The following is a 15,664-nucleotide window of genomic DNA, read 5'->3' as shown; positions in this document are numbered from 1 at the left end:
GAGTTCTTGCTCCATCCACTGTCACTGCTACCTCCCAAGATTCACAGGCAGATGAATTGTACATACATTGGACTTGGAACTAAGAAGAATCTGGTGCAAATGTATTACACCTCTTTTTGCTACTGTTCATCTTAATCTCCCTTCCAACCCTGCCCTTCTTTCCATCCTTCTTTGTTTGCTTTTGGCTTTTGTGCATTTCCTTTACCATGGTACCCAGGGTCCTTTGGAGTGAATGTGCTTTCAGGAATGAAGCTCTTACTGCCTAGTGCCAACCTTCCAAGAAAAGACTTAGGAAAGGACAGGACAGTCACCTAGGAATTTAACATGGTAGGTTCCTAAATTCAGTTCACACAGGAGCCAGGGAATAGTCTCCCTCACTATTCTCCTGTTAAACTCCAGAACAAGGCAGGCGGAGTTGAGCTAAAGGAACATCTACACCCACCTTGACCCACCTGACACAGCCTTCACAAATCCTTGAGAGTCTCATCACTCCTCATGGGGGACACAGTGGTCCTTTCTAAGCCTTTCTGCCGTTTCGTGGGAAGTGACATGAGATGTAACATCTCCTTGTTCCCAGGCCCACCATGCTCAGAGTGACATGCTGTGTTGATGGCTTTGACAGGTCTGGCAGAGGAGAGGCAGTGGGGAGGAGGAGGAGACAGTTCCAAGTGTCTGCGAGGTGGCATTTATTTTTAATATTTCCTTCCTTTCAAGGGTGTAGCAGCCAGGATTTTTGCTGGGTAAACAATAGAACCTACCTTGGCTGGTTATGGTAGAAAGAGAATTTAGGAAAATAGATGAAAATCAATTTTGTGTGATTTCCAGGGCAGCCAAAGGTAAGCAACCAAGAAAAATGTCCCAACCATGCAGATGATGACATCTCTAAAGACCCCAGCAACACAGCTAGGCACAAATCAGTAATGAGGAGTGAGCATAGAACCACACATCTGGTACCCCAAAACTGCATCCTGGGCCACAGGGGGATTTAGAGCAGTTCAGTTCCTCTCCCACATCTGAACTGTGCCATGGGCACATTTGAGTGGTGGAGCTAGGTCTTGTGGCTAGGTGACTGTACCAAGAGTATTTGTGCTTTCACATTTCTGAAAACCGGACATCCCAAATCAATCATGAGATGGGCAGTGCTGTGAGAAGAGCATTCTAGAAAGCTGTAGGGGAAGAATCTATTCCTTGGTCCTTCTAACTCCTGTGGCTGCTGTATGTCTATCCTTCAACTTGTGACCATACCACTCCACCCTTCTACTTCCACATTCACATTGTCTTCTTTGCCTCTCTGAAATTCCCTCTGACTCTGTCCTTCAAGGATGCTGACATTGAACTGAGCCTTCTGTAGACAAACCAGGAGGATGGCATTAGCTCTCAGTCCTTAATATCACCAAAGGACTTTTTGAGGTTGTAGGGAAGTGGCACATATCCTGAGGGGAGTTACCCTACTTCCCTGCAATTTCAAATCACCTGTAGATCTTTTTATGTATCAACAGAAGCTGAGCAATGGAACCACCAATTTTACAGCTATGGCTGTCTAATGACTGCCTAATCACCTGATTTTACAGGTAAGATCGATGGCTCAGGTTCAAGTTACACAGAACAAACTTTGGATTCTGCCTGTGAATCCTTTGTTTGACCCCTTTCAAGTGTGTCTAGTTACCCCAAGTCTCCTCAAGAATCCCTGATAGCATCGTCCCTGGCTTCCTCATACATGAGATCCTCATGGAATACTGGAGGGGAACAGAGATTGAAGGATGCTACATATATACATGATGACGAAATAATGAACTCTACCCAATGCTGTTGGAAAGGGAATATGATGAATTTGTTCTAAGAGTGTTGAATATATGATGACAGCACAACAAAACCCACTCCTTTTTTAAAATTGCTTTTAAATGATCTTATGATCCTTCTCAAATTCAAGTCAATGTCTGATCAGACTTGATAGGCACTGAAACAGGGACCAGATCAACTCATAACTTATTTTGTGAATCTCTATCATTCTGGGTTCTTCATCTTGAATCTGAAGGATTTCACTCAGTGTACTCGAAGGTGATTTACAGCACAAAAAAATGCTATGATTCAATAATTCCAGCCATCTGAGAATGTTTCATTTGGCCCTCAGCCATTCCAGGAAGTTTGCAAAAATCTGATCAGTTGGAAAAGTCCCAGGAAGGGAAGAGATTTGGGTGTGTGTTGGGTGTTTGTAGCCCACCTGATGGGATCGAATGTGTTTGTGGTGGAGAGAGAGAAGAATGGAGGACTGGCTAATAAGATTGTTGAGATAGAACTAGCAGAAATGAATGCAGCTCATTTCAACTGAGAACTGAGCCTCAGAGAAAGCACATTATTTACACTATTTATCCAAGTTCACACAACTAGTTAAAGGCGGAACTGGGGTTACAGTTAGACATATCCTATGTACCAAGGATGACAAATTTTCTTTCATGCATTCTGATCCATTAGTAGTGGCTTTCCCAGGCACTGTCTTCTGAACAGTCCTCAGACACTTCTGGACCCAGTGAGAAGAGTTCTGTGATGATTCGCAATGTCTGCCACAGTCACAGGAAGAGAGAACAAGAGCCCAGGTTTTCTAACTCTGATTTAGTCAGTCTCATAATACAATAAATTTGCCAGGAGGGATCTTTAGGTTTATTGTCTCTAGAAAACCAACTGTGAAAGAAAAGTGGGAAATTATACAACCAGTTGTGCAGAACATTCTCAAGAGTGCCTAACTCAAAAATTCAGAGGTGGTTGCTGATGCATTCTTCTGGAGCCAGTTCACACCTGTAGTCCACATATGCTAAGTGAGGCTGGGAACCACCAATATGGAAAAGTGTAAAAAGGGTGTGTGAAGGCCAGATTATGTGGGAAATGAGTTCACAGAAAAGCAAAAGGAGAGGAAAATTAACAGAGAGGCATTATGCACAATGCATACCAGAAGTCTGCATTGACTCTTTGTATTGTTCCAATTATAAAAGCTCTCAAAAAGTGAAATTGACTTGTTTTTATTAAGGTATTTGCAGAGGTAAAACCTTGATAAGCATAAGTATTTGCAAATCTCTCCATGCCAAACTTAAGCCAAGAAGAAGAAGAAGAAGAAGAAGAAGAAGAAGAAGAAGAAGAAGAAGAAGAAGAAGAAGAAGAAGAAGAAGAAGAAGGAGGAGGAGGAGGAGGAGGAGGAGAGGGAGGAGGAGGAGGAGGAGGAGGAGGAGGGGGGGGGAGGAGGAGGGGGGGGAGAAGGAGGAGGAAGAAGAGGAAGAGGAAGAGGAAGAAGAGGAAGAAGAAGAAGAAGAAGAAGAAGAAGAAGAAGAAGAAGAAGAAGAAGAAGAAGAAGAAGAAGAAGGAGAAGGAGAAGGAGAAGGAGAAGGAGAAGGAGAAGGAGAAGGAGAAGGAGAAAGAGGAGGAGGAGGAGAAGAGGAGGAGGAGGGGAAGGAGGGGGAGGAAGAGGAGGAGGAGGAGAAGGAGGAGGACGAGGAGGGAGGAGGAAGAAGAAGGGGGAAGAAGGAGGAAGGGGGAAGAAGGAGGAAGAGGAGGAAAAAAGAAAAAGAAAAAGGAGGAAAAGGAGGGGAAAATGGCCTCTTTTACTTTCTTCTTTCTTTTACATTGTGTGTAGTAATTGTAACAAGTTGTTTCATTATGGTATTTCATATGTGCATATATTATATCGTTATTTATATATGCATATGTTATATATTATTAGAATAATTCTATGAATTTGATCAGAATACTTTCTATGCATGTATGGCATGCATGTCACAATGAAATCCCCCTCTGTGCAATTAATGTATGTTGATTAAAATTATTTCGCACTGGACACAGTGAAAGGTAATGAAAAGAAATACTCAGGAAATTTCTATAAATTAAAGAATTCTCCAAGCATTTGTTGAGTTGTGGGTAAGCTGCAAGACTACCCAGCATATCTGGCTGATTTAACTTGTAGTTTGTGACATTTTAAAATAGATGCATATCATACAATTTTAAAGGTTTCTGAAACCCTTTTCCAAATTAATAGTAGCTATTTGATTTAATCTTCATTACAAGCTTGTGAGATAAATGTTATCAGCACTCCTTCATGAGAAAAGTGGGGTGGATGGGTTGGAGGACTTGTCCAAGATCACATAACTAAAACTCATGATTCTCTAACTAGAAACTGGACTGAATCTGAGACATATTTAAGAACTCATGGAAGTTACTAGAAGTGAGGTACAGGCCCTTCCAGAACAGACTCTGGGATCCCAAGCTCTCCTAATATCGAAGTGAATGTATGATCTTCTTCTGCTTTTCATTTACTACACTCCAAGCCTCTTTCTGTCTGGGAAAACCGAATGACCCCCACCTCTGTACACAGCTGTCCTCCATCCTCCCCAAACACCGCCAGGATCCATCCAGGTTAAAGGATATCAGCACTGCCACACGTTCCCTTTTTTCCCAAATTAATCAAGAAGTAGGAATTTCTGACAAATGCCATCTGCTGATTTTTCAGAGAGACAAGTTTTGGTGGTGTGACCAGCAGGTGCCTCAGCTTTTTCTAGCATGCAGTACCAAAATAGTCACCATGGCAACCTTCAGAGGGCAGCCTTCCAAAGAGATGCATTGTGAGCACAGAAAGTCTAGAGCACTTTCAGGCAGGAGGAAAGCAGGCTGGCATTGGGCTTCCAAAGGAGGTGATAAGAGTTTCTTCCTCCACCCCACACTGGATGGGTGTTGGACACACCAGGCCTTCCTGTACCCTGGAGTTTGTGCTTCCCAGGAAGAGAGAAGAAATGAGAATTGATGAGCTCCGGCCAGCAGAGAAGACAAGCCTCTTCCAGAGACTCAGATAGTGTGGAAGAAGGATTTCAAAGGTGTCACTCTAAGTTGGGTCCTTCCTGCTCAGATTGTAAGCAGTCTTTTTGAGTTGCATTGTCTCACTTCTGAAGTGGGACTGGTGAATTTATACCATGGCTACACAGTGAAGATTGCAGTTATGATATCTGCTCCTGAAATTTGACCAGGCTCTGCCACATACAAATCTTATATCATTGGGCCTTGAAGTCACAGAATGTGTCAGAATATGTGACCACACACATCACAGGGAAAGCTTTGGGCCCTCCCTTGCTTGCAATAGCTTATTGGGGGTACAACCTGCATGGTTTCTACTCCTTTGTGGGCTCCATAAAATCCTTAATCCTGAGCTCCTCTGGAGCTCTGGTATTAGAAACAGGCATGAACACAGGATGAAACATTGCAGAATGTTACCTTTTGATAAGATTCACAAGGGTCAGGAGAGGACAGGAGAGCAACTGCTACATGAGGTAAGTCTGGCCTAGGTGCAGGAAGAATGGAAGGGAAGATGAGCGGAAGTCCTAGACAGCTTGCAATCTAGGAAGGGTCAGCAAAGCTTCAGGGAGTACTTGAGCAAAGTCATCAGTCAGGTAAGTCCCCTGTCCCTTGGTACCCCTACTATATGCACTGACTGATTGGTTGTCAGTACTGCTATACTAAGCATTGCACACAGTATCTGTGACCTTTCCCACTGTAGTTAGGGAAAATAAGCAGGTAGCTATGAAGGTAAGCTTCTTGTTTAGCTTAAAATGACTTTTTTCCCAGCATGCCACTAAGAAAATACCAGGCATGGCTGTGGTTTAAACTAGAATAGTTTAGTATCTGAGATCTGGTCTACCTCACCTCCCTCCTCCCACCTACTCATATGACAATGTTACATGAACTTACACAGGTGTATACATACTTGAAATGTTGAGATAGAAGAGGGAGGTCTGGGGTATGGCTCAAGTGATAGAACACCTGTCTTGCACGTATAAGACCCTGAGTTCAAATCCCAATACCTCAAAAAAATAGAAGGAAATACATGTGGAAACATGCATATGTAGAATGGTTATAGATTGTGGCTTCCAGAAGCTTCCCATCCTCTCAAATGTAAGTCTCTGAATATATATCATCTAGAAAAATATAAAGTATCCTAGCTATAAGCATTATAGTGGAGTCCAGCACAAACTTCCGAGATTCTAAGCCGTTTGTAGCTCTTACACTTCTAGACTGGTCCTACAAAGTTTTTTGTTTTTGTTTTTAGTTGCCTCTTTCCTACATCTTTGCTCCATAACAAGTTTTTCAGCTTATGTCATGGAGGTTGTTTTGCTCTCATTGGGAGGGTTTCTTTTTTCATTTATTTCATTTTCTGAATCATGTATCTTTGGTTGTTTCCTAGCAGGCTGAATAGAAATAGATTTAGAATCATTCTAAATTACCATTTATCAAGCACAGGTACTGTGTTTAAAATTCTCACAGATGATTACATCTGATTTTAGATCTCATCAAAAGGATTTAGATTCCCATTTTACCAATAAAGACACAGTTCTCAGGGGTCACAGGGCTCAGAGCAGGCAGGAGCTGGACTCCATGGAACCTAAGCTTGGCTCTTTCTCCTGTATTCAGATTCGGATTCTCTCCAGGCAGAAGATACGATCTACTCAAATGATGGCTTTCCAGGCTGTCCATTAGTTCTGCTATATCCTGGGAGCCTGTAGGACCAGCCAAGCCCAGGCCAGAGCCACTTGGGGCCAGAGCAGGTAGACTTGCCTGGAAGAGAACCAGCCTGGCTATCAGCTAATCTGCTTTCCTCCCATTTCCTTTTGCAGCCTCCTTCCTCAGTTCACAATGAGTGTCCAGCTTCTGCCAGTTTTACCTGCCATTCAAGCCTCTTTTCTTTTCAAGAATTTCAGGGAAGAGAGCAATTGTGTACCCCAAAGGGACCTGATTATCAGAAGTGTCTGGAGATCTTGAGCTGTTAGAGAGGTGGCAAAAGTACTTTCTAGGACATCCTCAGGGGCTCACAGAGCAGGGGGAGTGCACAGAGCTGCTGCCTGGGCTGGTTTCCAGAGCATGACCACAGCAGAAAGTAGGTGAAGACTGCTACAAATGCCCCAGTATTTGGAGAGCATGGCATCGTGTGGCCCATACTTTCAACTATACACTGTTACTGAGTCCTCACAGAAAACTCATTAGCAGCTCAGGAAACTGGTCAGAGAGGTAAAGAGACTCTCCTGGTGTTAGAAAACTGAGCAGCAGAGCTGAGACTCACAGTATCTCACAGATCCAGGTAATCCTCAAACCTGGCTGGGCCAAGGGCAAGATCAGTAGAAAATAGCAGATGATCCTGAGCACAGATAGCAACATCTATAAAGGGATGAGAAATTCCTGCGATGACAAATGCCATCAGCTAAGGGCTTAAACAATAGAAATCTATTTCTTACAGTTGTGGAATCCAGGAAATCCAAAGCTCATGGAGCCAGCTTGAGCAGGTTCTGGTTTGCTGGCTTCTGCCTCATCTATAAGGTCTCTAATCCGACCATAAGGCTTCCACCTTCATCCCCTGCTTCCTTCCCAAAGGCCTCATCCCCAAGTACCTTCACCCCAGGATCAGGGTTTCAATGTCTAAATTTGGAGGACACTTCTATTCAGAAGTGGAAGTTGTTCCCTAGGTGCTTGTTTTATTCAGAGTACTAAACCAGGCACTAGGTTATGCTCTGGGATTATGGTTTAACCAAGGCTTTCCAGACCATGCTCTAAGACAGAGGCAAAGGGAAGACTTACGCTCATATAGATAGCCCCAATGCAGAGTGCCCAACATTCTGCTCCAGGGGTATGTGAACTTTTCACCTGATCCTAAAATCGAGTATAGGATAGAAAAGTGACTTGAGATTTGGAGTAAGAATGATAATAAAGGTAGAAGGGAGAACTCATAAAAGAAGACATCCCAAGAGAGGTAGCAGACATCTCAAACTGGGACCTGGAGGGTGGGTAAGAGGTTCATGGCAGGTACAAGAAGCCTGAGAAAATGGAATGGAGCCTACAGAAACACGGATAGGGGAAAGTGTCCTCGGCCGGTGAGGAAACTATCTGGGGTAGGTAGCAGGAGATGAAGCTGAGAAAGCAGATGAGGGTTGAGTCCAAGATTTGACATGTGCAGCTTTTGTCCTAAAGGCAAAGGAGAATTGTCACCAGCATCTTGAGTGTGGTGAGGGATGCTCTGGGCAGAGGCTGCAGGGTCAGAGACTGTCCTGGGAAGTATAGAAGGGGAGAGAGATCAGTACTGGGACAAGAGCTAAGTCAACACAGTGGTCACCAGACAAAATCAAGGAGACAGCACTCAAATTCACTGCCCACCTGGAGGAAGTAAGTCTACCTTAGATCCAAAAGGCAAGGCCAAGTCTGACGATGTGATAGAAGGGAGATGAGGGCAAATAAAAGGCTCAGTGGGAGCAAGGCCAGGGTGAGGGCAAGGTCAGGGGTTAAAGGCTATTGCTAGAATATGTGTGCATGTGTGTGTGTGAGTGAGTGTATGTATGATGGGTTTTGAGCTGTATGTGTACATATATGATGTACACATGAACACATGCTGGGCAGGGAGGAGGAAAATGACCTGGGGTGAACGGGAATAATTTCTGGAGACACTGAGGGTCCCCAGAGGGGTTGGATAAGAGACTCCCAATGGGAAGATGATCTTCCCATGGGACAGGTGAACCTCAGACATTGTATCAAGGGGACAGCACTGAATGTCACTGAGTGTCAAAAAGAGTGCTTTCAACTATCTGCAGGACCCCAGCCAGCAGGCCCCTGGTACCTGTTCAGTTCCCAAGGATTAAGCCAGCCTTGAGGGGGGCGGGGAAGACTTAAACTTTATTCTAGCACTTTCCACTGGCTTGTCTATAGGTCTGGTCACTCCAGGGGAACCCATAGGAAATGGGTCGAGGAGCAGGGGGTTGCTGTATGATAGACACATAGCCTGGTGAAGCCCAAATCAAAAGTAAACAATCTTTCCAAGGGTCAGACTCAGTTCCTGTTCCACCCACATCTTCCTTCCTTCCTTCCTTCCTTCCTTCCTTCCTTCCTTCCTTCCTTCCTTCCTTCCTTCCTTCCTTCCTGCTTTTCCTAACATGCCTACAGTTTTCTGCCCAGCAGAGTTCAGTGAGAGCATTTCCGAGGGATCTGTCCCCCCCCAGCCCCCCACCTCCTTCAACACACACATATCCCCACACCGGGGCAAATTGTGGCCAGCCTGGCTGGCCCCAGCTTTCTGGGGGTGCTGCACCAAGCTGGCCCAGCCACCCCCTCAGCTCCCCTCCTGGCCCGGCCCTCCCGCTCTGCTGACGCACGCGTCCTATAATAAGCCTCTGTTACTTGGAGCTGGGGCGGCTCCGTAGTAAGCCGAAACCGCTACTATATTTACACCCTTTCCACATTTAGACAAAGGCTATTTTTAACAGAAGGTCTATTTGTGGGGGTTGCCCGCGTCACTCCGTTCACATGCATCTCACCATCCTCAGTCTGCTGTTCTGATTTCACACTTGTGCAGGGTTCGCTCCTCTCTCCTTCCCTCCTCGCCATCGTTTTGTTTTGTTTTGTTTTTTTCCTTTCAGTCCTTCCCTCTTGCATTCCCCAGTTTCCTTCTTTTCTTTTTCCTCCCAAGGAAAATCATCCTGAAATCTTTGGCAGGTTATGTTGTCAGAGTCCTTCTGGCAACACCAAGGTCTCTGTCTTCAGAGAGCAGAGGAGCTGTTGTGCACAAGTGCTAGGGTTGCAGGCAATTTTCAGGGTCTGTTGGGAGGGGGGACAGGCACAGAGAACCACAAATGCTAGTCCAGTTCTGTGTGTGTAGCAAGCAAAGCCAGGGAAGAATGAGGCAGTGGATGCCCCTTTTCAGCTTAAAAGTCCATTTTATTGTCATTTCCCCCCCAAAAAAGAAGAATGTACTCATTACCTGAGTTATAAACCAATAACCCCTTCTCTGTATAACACCTTAATGATAGCAACGAAATTACTTTTTTAAGTCCACTTTGTCACATTCATCTAAGAAATCTGATTCGGTGAAAGAAACATTTCCTAGTTTGTAGCTCCATGAACCACTTGTAGGAAGGGGAAAAATAAAACTATTAAGAGTTTACCCGCACAAAGGGCTTGCTGGAACCCAGCCTTGTCCAGCTGTCTGAAGACCTGGAACCATTCACGGAGCTGAGAGCTGGTCCTGTTCACACCCAGGTTTCAAAAGGGAAAGCCTGCACTCCTTCACCCACGTCATAGATAAATAGTGGTGCTGGGATGGAAAGAAATCTATGTGCCTGTCTACAAATTAGTCTTCATGCTGCCCTAGATCTCATACCTTCTACTCTACCCTTCCCAGGCTCTCTAAAAAGTGATGGTACCAACACCTATCTTCTGCTCCCCTCCCTACCTTCAACCCAACAAGGAGGCACCTTACCCGCCTAGAAAACCAGCTCCTCCGATGATGACTTTCTCACACTCTGAGGAATGGCTCCGAGATGCAACCAGCAAGGATCTCAGAGGACATCTAAAAAGGCCTGGCAGATACTCAGGGGCCCCAGAGAAACACTCTGTTACTGAGTCTCACATTTTTCCCCCCTCCCTCCTCTGGAGTATGTTTTTGAAGTAAAATATTGTTATTGCTGCAATGAACATTGTTGTGCTGGTGAATTTAGTATGTCCTTGTTTCTGGATGATTGGGTAAATGCCAAGTAGTGGAATTGCTGGGTCATAGGGGAGCTCTATGTTTAGCCTTTTGAGGCACTGCCATACTGCTTTCCATAGTGGTTGAACAAGTTTACACTCCCACCAACAGTGTAGTAGTGATCCCTCCTGGCCACATCCCCTCCAGCATCTGTTGTTATTAGTTTTCCTGATCCTGGCCATTCTAGCTGGAGTGAGGTGGAATCTTAGAGTTGTTTTGATTTGCATTTCTTTTATGACCAGAGATGTTGAGCATTTCTTCATGTGTCTATAGGCCATTTTTGTTTCTTCTTCAGAGAAGACTCTCTTTAGGTCTTTGGCCCATCTTTTAATGGGGTGGTTGTTACTTTGGAGATTAGTTTTGGATTGCCATAGCAAAGATATGGAACCAACCTAGATGTCCCTCAGTTGATGAATGGATCAACAAGATGTGGTATTTGTACACAGTGGAATTCTATGCTGCTGTCAGAAAGAATGACATTGCCCCATTTGTTAGGAAATGGAAAGACTTAGCAAAAATCAGTGAAGTAAGCCAGACTCAAAGGAACTTAGGCTCAATGGTTTCCCTCATTAGTCACAATCAGTAGAAACCTTGGGCTCTCCTAGCAGAGATTTGCAATAGAGCAAAACCTTGATACAAAAGGCCATATAGTAGGACGCTAAATGAAAGGATCTCTAGGATATAGAAACATAAGCCATATAATAAATGATTGTTGTTCTTAAGGTACTATGTTATCTCTCATCTCTTTTGCTGTCCCTTGGTTATCTCATATTGTTACAGCATCTCACTTTGTTACCTGATATATCGGATATGTTTGTATTTGGTTATTTGAAATTGGATAGGGAATGGGGGAAAACAAGATGAGGGGTGGGGTGGGGGGGAGGGAAATGGGGACCAAGACATGTGAAAGGATATCAAAGTATGGGAATTAATGCGCCATCTATCTGGCAAATATCATGTAACCCTTCTATTAATTACAATAAAAATATATGAAAAAATATTGTTATTGCATTTCTAAGAGCAAGAACATGAAAATTTGTATCTGCCCCAGATGGTTGTAGAAACAGAAAGCAAGACCAATCGCAGGACCTCCTGTCCTCCCCACGCCAGCACCACCTCCCCAACCCAGCTTCTACAGGTGTCTGAAAACAGGTAGCAAATGCCTGCCCCCCAGAGTGCCCATAACTGAGATTTCAAAATTGCTGATTCAGACATTTCTTGAAGACTCTAATAAGAGATTATTATCTGCAGAATTCACCAGCTACAGTGAGAAGCAAATCACAAAGCTTGTATAGTTTATCTCATTTCTTATTTTATTTTATTGTCGGGAAATGCACAAAGGGGTTACAGTTACATTCATCAAGTAGTAGATGCATTACTTCTCATACACTGATACCCCTTCTCATGTTTTTGTCCCCCTTGCGCTCTCTCCACCCCTCCCAATCATCTTGTTTTCCCCCTTCCCATCCCTTCCTTTCCCTATTTTAAATAATCAAATAAATGTATACAATATACCAGGTAACAAAGTCACATGAGATTAACCATAAGAGGAAAAAAAGAGAAAAGAAATAACATAGTACATTAAGAACAATCACAAAGATAAACCTCTTGTCTCCATATCCTAGAATTCATTTCATTTAGTCTTCTCCTATATAGCCAAGTGTACATAGCTTTTGAGCAATTGTATACATCTAGGAAAGTCCTAGGTGTGTACTAATTATTACAAATAAGTTCATCTCATTTCTTTTTTCCAGAAAATGGAGATGCTCATCCCACTGTTAGTCCCTCTGCAGTTTTCAGAGGTTTGAGGGGACAGGTGTGTGTGTGTGTGTGTGTGTGTGTGTTGCTTTAACTGCTGACAAATACAAGACGGTCGTGAGCCATTTGAAGGGATGAAAGCCAAGTGAATGCACTAGGTTACACAGCAAGGAAGTAGTTAAAAATAAAGGCATCATATCCCTGAGTCCCTTAGCAATGTTGGGCCAAGTTCAACCCAGAAATGGGGACACTGATTTAGGATAAGTTCCATCGCTCTCCCCAGCTGACCCCCCTGCATCTTTGTCCCAATGGCTTCTCAGGCTTCTCGCAGTGTGGTGTCTTGCCTCAGCCAGAGCCAATATCCCAGAGCTGTGAAAGAAGAGCCCGTGTCATGGGGCCTCTGGTTTCAGGATATACTGGAAAGGTGAGAAGGAAGCTTGTCTTCCCATGGATCTGGGCCAGGGCCCGGAGGCCGGGCCTCCCCTGCCAGGAGCTGGGACGTTCCCTTCATTCCCTGGGCATCCCCAGGTCAGTGAAGCTGCCAATACATTCCCAAAGCATTTGCCTTAGTCAGAAAATAAACTTATTTTCTAAGCCTTTTGCATTGACCAGACATAATCAGTGCAGGCAAACTTGTCTGGGAGTCTGCCACCAGGCAAGGCCACCACTCACCACGAGTAGGGGCCAGTTTGTAAGAAGGAAATTAAAGTCCCATGTTGTGGCATCTTGAAGTACCTAATGAGAATACCTTGACCTCTATACCTTGGCTTTCACAATTTGACCACACACCCTACCTCCACCTCGTCTTGTTCAGAACCAAGTTGCAAACTCTGCATCTACATTTTTCCCAACAGCACACAATTTTAGATCAACTGGACAACCCACCAACACCCCAAAGCAGAGACAACTGGTCTACTTTAAGTCCTCTTTCTCATTTCTCATATTCATGAAGCTATGGATCTGGGAGAGCCTGTCATGCACTTTGTCCAAGCTTTGGTAGACCCATGAATCCCCCATGACACACCTGCCCTGTGCCATCCTGTCACTTCTCACACACAGGCAGTCGTGCTGGAAAGTGGCATGCAGTGGGTACAGGAAGGCAGATGGTACATGAGTAGCAAGAGGCCCATTCAAAGATGGTTTCCATCAGGTGATGCTTTCATTAGAGAGAGAATTGTCAGGACCAACAAAACTCAATCAAAAAGGGTCTGTTGCTCAGAATTTTCCATCATGCTCTTCAAAAAGCTTGTGGTTCAGACAGTCGCTCTTCTGCTCTCTGGAAAATGCATCTGTCTCCAATAATGTACTCCAGAGAACTAGAGAGTGCCCTGGTGTCACGTTACTACTTACCTTTTCAAGAAGTAGTGATCAGGAAGGGAGGGTGCCCAAAAAGGTGACACAAGGAAGAAGTTGAAAGAACCAGATTCCATCACCAGGAGAATGGGCTTGGGTGGGGAGACAGTTGCCTCTGAAAATCTTTCCTGGAGAATGAGGATTCAACCTACTCCAGGTGAAAACAAGGAACTGGACTTAGGACAAAGGAGGAAGGGGGGGCTATCAGAGTGGCCAAGAGCCTTCCAAGCTGACATTTGGCAAGGCAGCGAGGGGTCCTGGGCACGGAAGGTGCAAAAAGCAGCAATGGGGATGGGGGACAACAAAATACAAGGATGAGATCACTGAAACACAGGTGGAAATTAGGCCCACTTGCTTTTTATTTCTGAGAACTGGTGATTTTTCTTTTAGTGGAGTGCACATTTACTACCATACACACACACACACACACACACACACACACACACACACACACACACACACACACACACACACACAGAGCCATGCAAAGCCAGATGAGGCAGATGAACCGGCTTGCCTTATGCATCACTCGCTTGGTTTAGTTTTGGTCACCCAGAGATTTCCCCCATCGCTGACTTGGTTGTCAGCAAGAAATAAAAGCCGTTCCTCTCTCCTTGGGAAGAGTAGAGCAGATTGCCTGGATCTGCCTGGTATTGCCCTGGCTCTAGTCTCAGCACCAAACGCACTCCTTCTGCGCAGTCTGTTCCCGTTGTGACAATGCAGAGAGGAGAGCAGGAGAACGTGCCACAGCCAAGAGTACCAGGAGGGTGGGGGCTTCACTATTGGACAGGATGGATCATATTTGCATGGAAAAAAAAAGATGAGATGGGGCCTTTGGCTCTGGACACAAGCGGGAAGGGTGGCTGAGGTCTGCACTTAGTCTCAAGCATCTTTCAGAGAGTAAGAGCTGCCTCTCGCAACCATTCCAGGGTTTTTACAAGCCCCAAAGCTTCTCGCAAGAATGCACATGCACACACACACACACACACACACACACACACACACACACACACACACACAGCATCCTAGAAAGAAATATGGTTGTGCTTTGTTGCCTGAGGTAGTGTATGGAGTCATTTTGCTTTAGTAAGATTCATAAAATGGGGTAACTAGAGTATCATGCATGACCTTTATGATTGTTACTATGAGAGCCAGTAATGATTCATGAAACAATACCAGTCATGGACATTCTGAGTATTTATTGCGTAGGGGGCCATGATCCATTCTCTGGAAGCAAAAGTGTGAGAGATCCAATATTTGCCCTAAGTTCAGTAGAAGAAACCACTACAGGCAAAAAAAAAAAAAAAAAAAAAAAAAAAAAGTGGGGGTGGGGCAGGGATTGGAGCATAGCCTAATGGTAGAGTGCTTGCCTAGCATGCATGAAGCCCTGGGTTCAATTCCTCAGTACCACATACACAGAAAAGGCCAGAATTGGTGCTGTGGCTCAAGTGGTAGAACACCATCCTTGAGCAAGTTCAAGCCCCAGAACAAGAAAGCAAGCAAGAAAGAAAGCAAGCAAGCAAGCAAGAAAGAAAGCAAGCAAGCAAGAAATTAAGACCACCGCAATTGGGGCTCCTGAATACAATAAGTATCTGAGATCGTCTTTTCAAAAGGAAGAAGACTTGGTATAAATTTTCCAGGTTGAGCAGAAGTTTTGCAAATCAGCAAGGGGCAGGAGCATGAGTTTTGAGAATCTGTGTCTGCAGAGGTCTGAGGGAGGTGTAGAAGGTACTTTGACATGGCCATAGCCACAGAGTGATTTTAACCAGGAATTGGCTTGTCCCCTAGGGACATTTGATTGTCACCAGGTGAAACCCAGCTGCACTTTTGGCACCTGGTAGATAGTTGTCATAGATATCACTAGTCCTCCTACAATGCTGGGGTGGCCCTCATGCAAAGCCACAGGGCTAGGGCCCACGGTGTCCGTAATGCAGGGGTAGGAAAGCCCTGGGTCCTGTAGAACCCCTGGGTTAGCAGGGCCTCTGCCGCCCCCCACCAGAGAAGCTACAGGCCTCATCAAGA

The sequence above is a fragment of the Megascapheus bottae genome, chromosome 3, assembly GCF_031878675.1.
Source record: "Megascapheus bottae isolate mThoBot1 chromosome 3, mThoBot2.hap1, whole genome shotgun sequence".
Taxonomy (NCBI): Eukaryota; Metazoa; Chordata; class Mammalia; order Rodentia; family Geomyidae; genus Megascapheus; species Megascapheus bottae.
Note: the sequence above shows the minus strand (reverse complement) of the source record.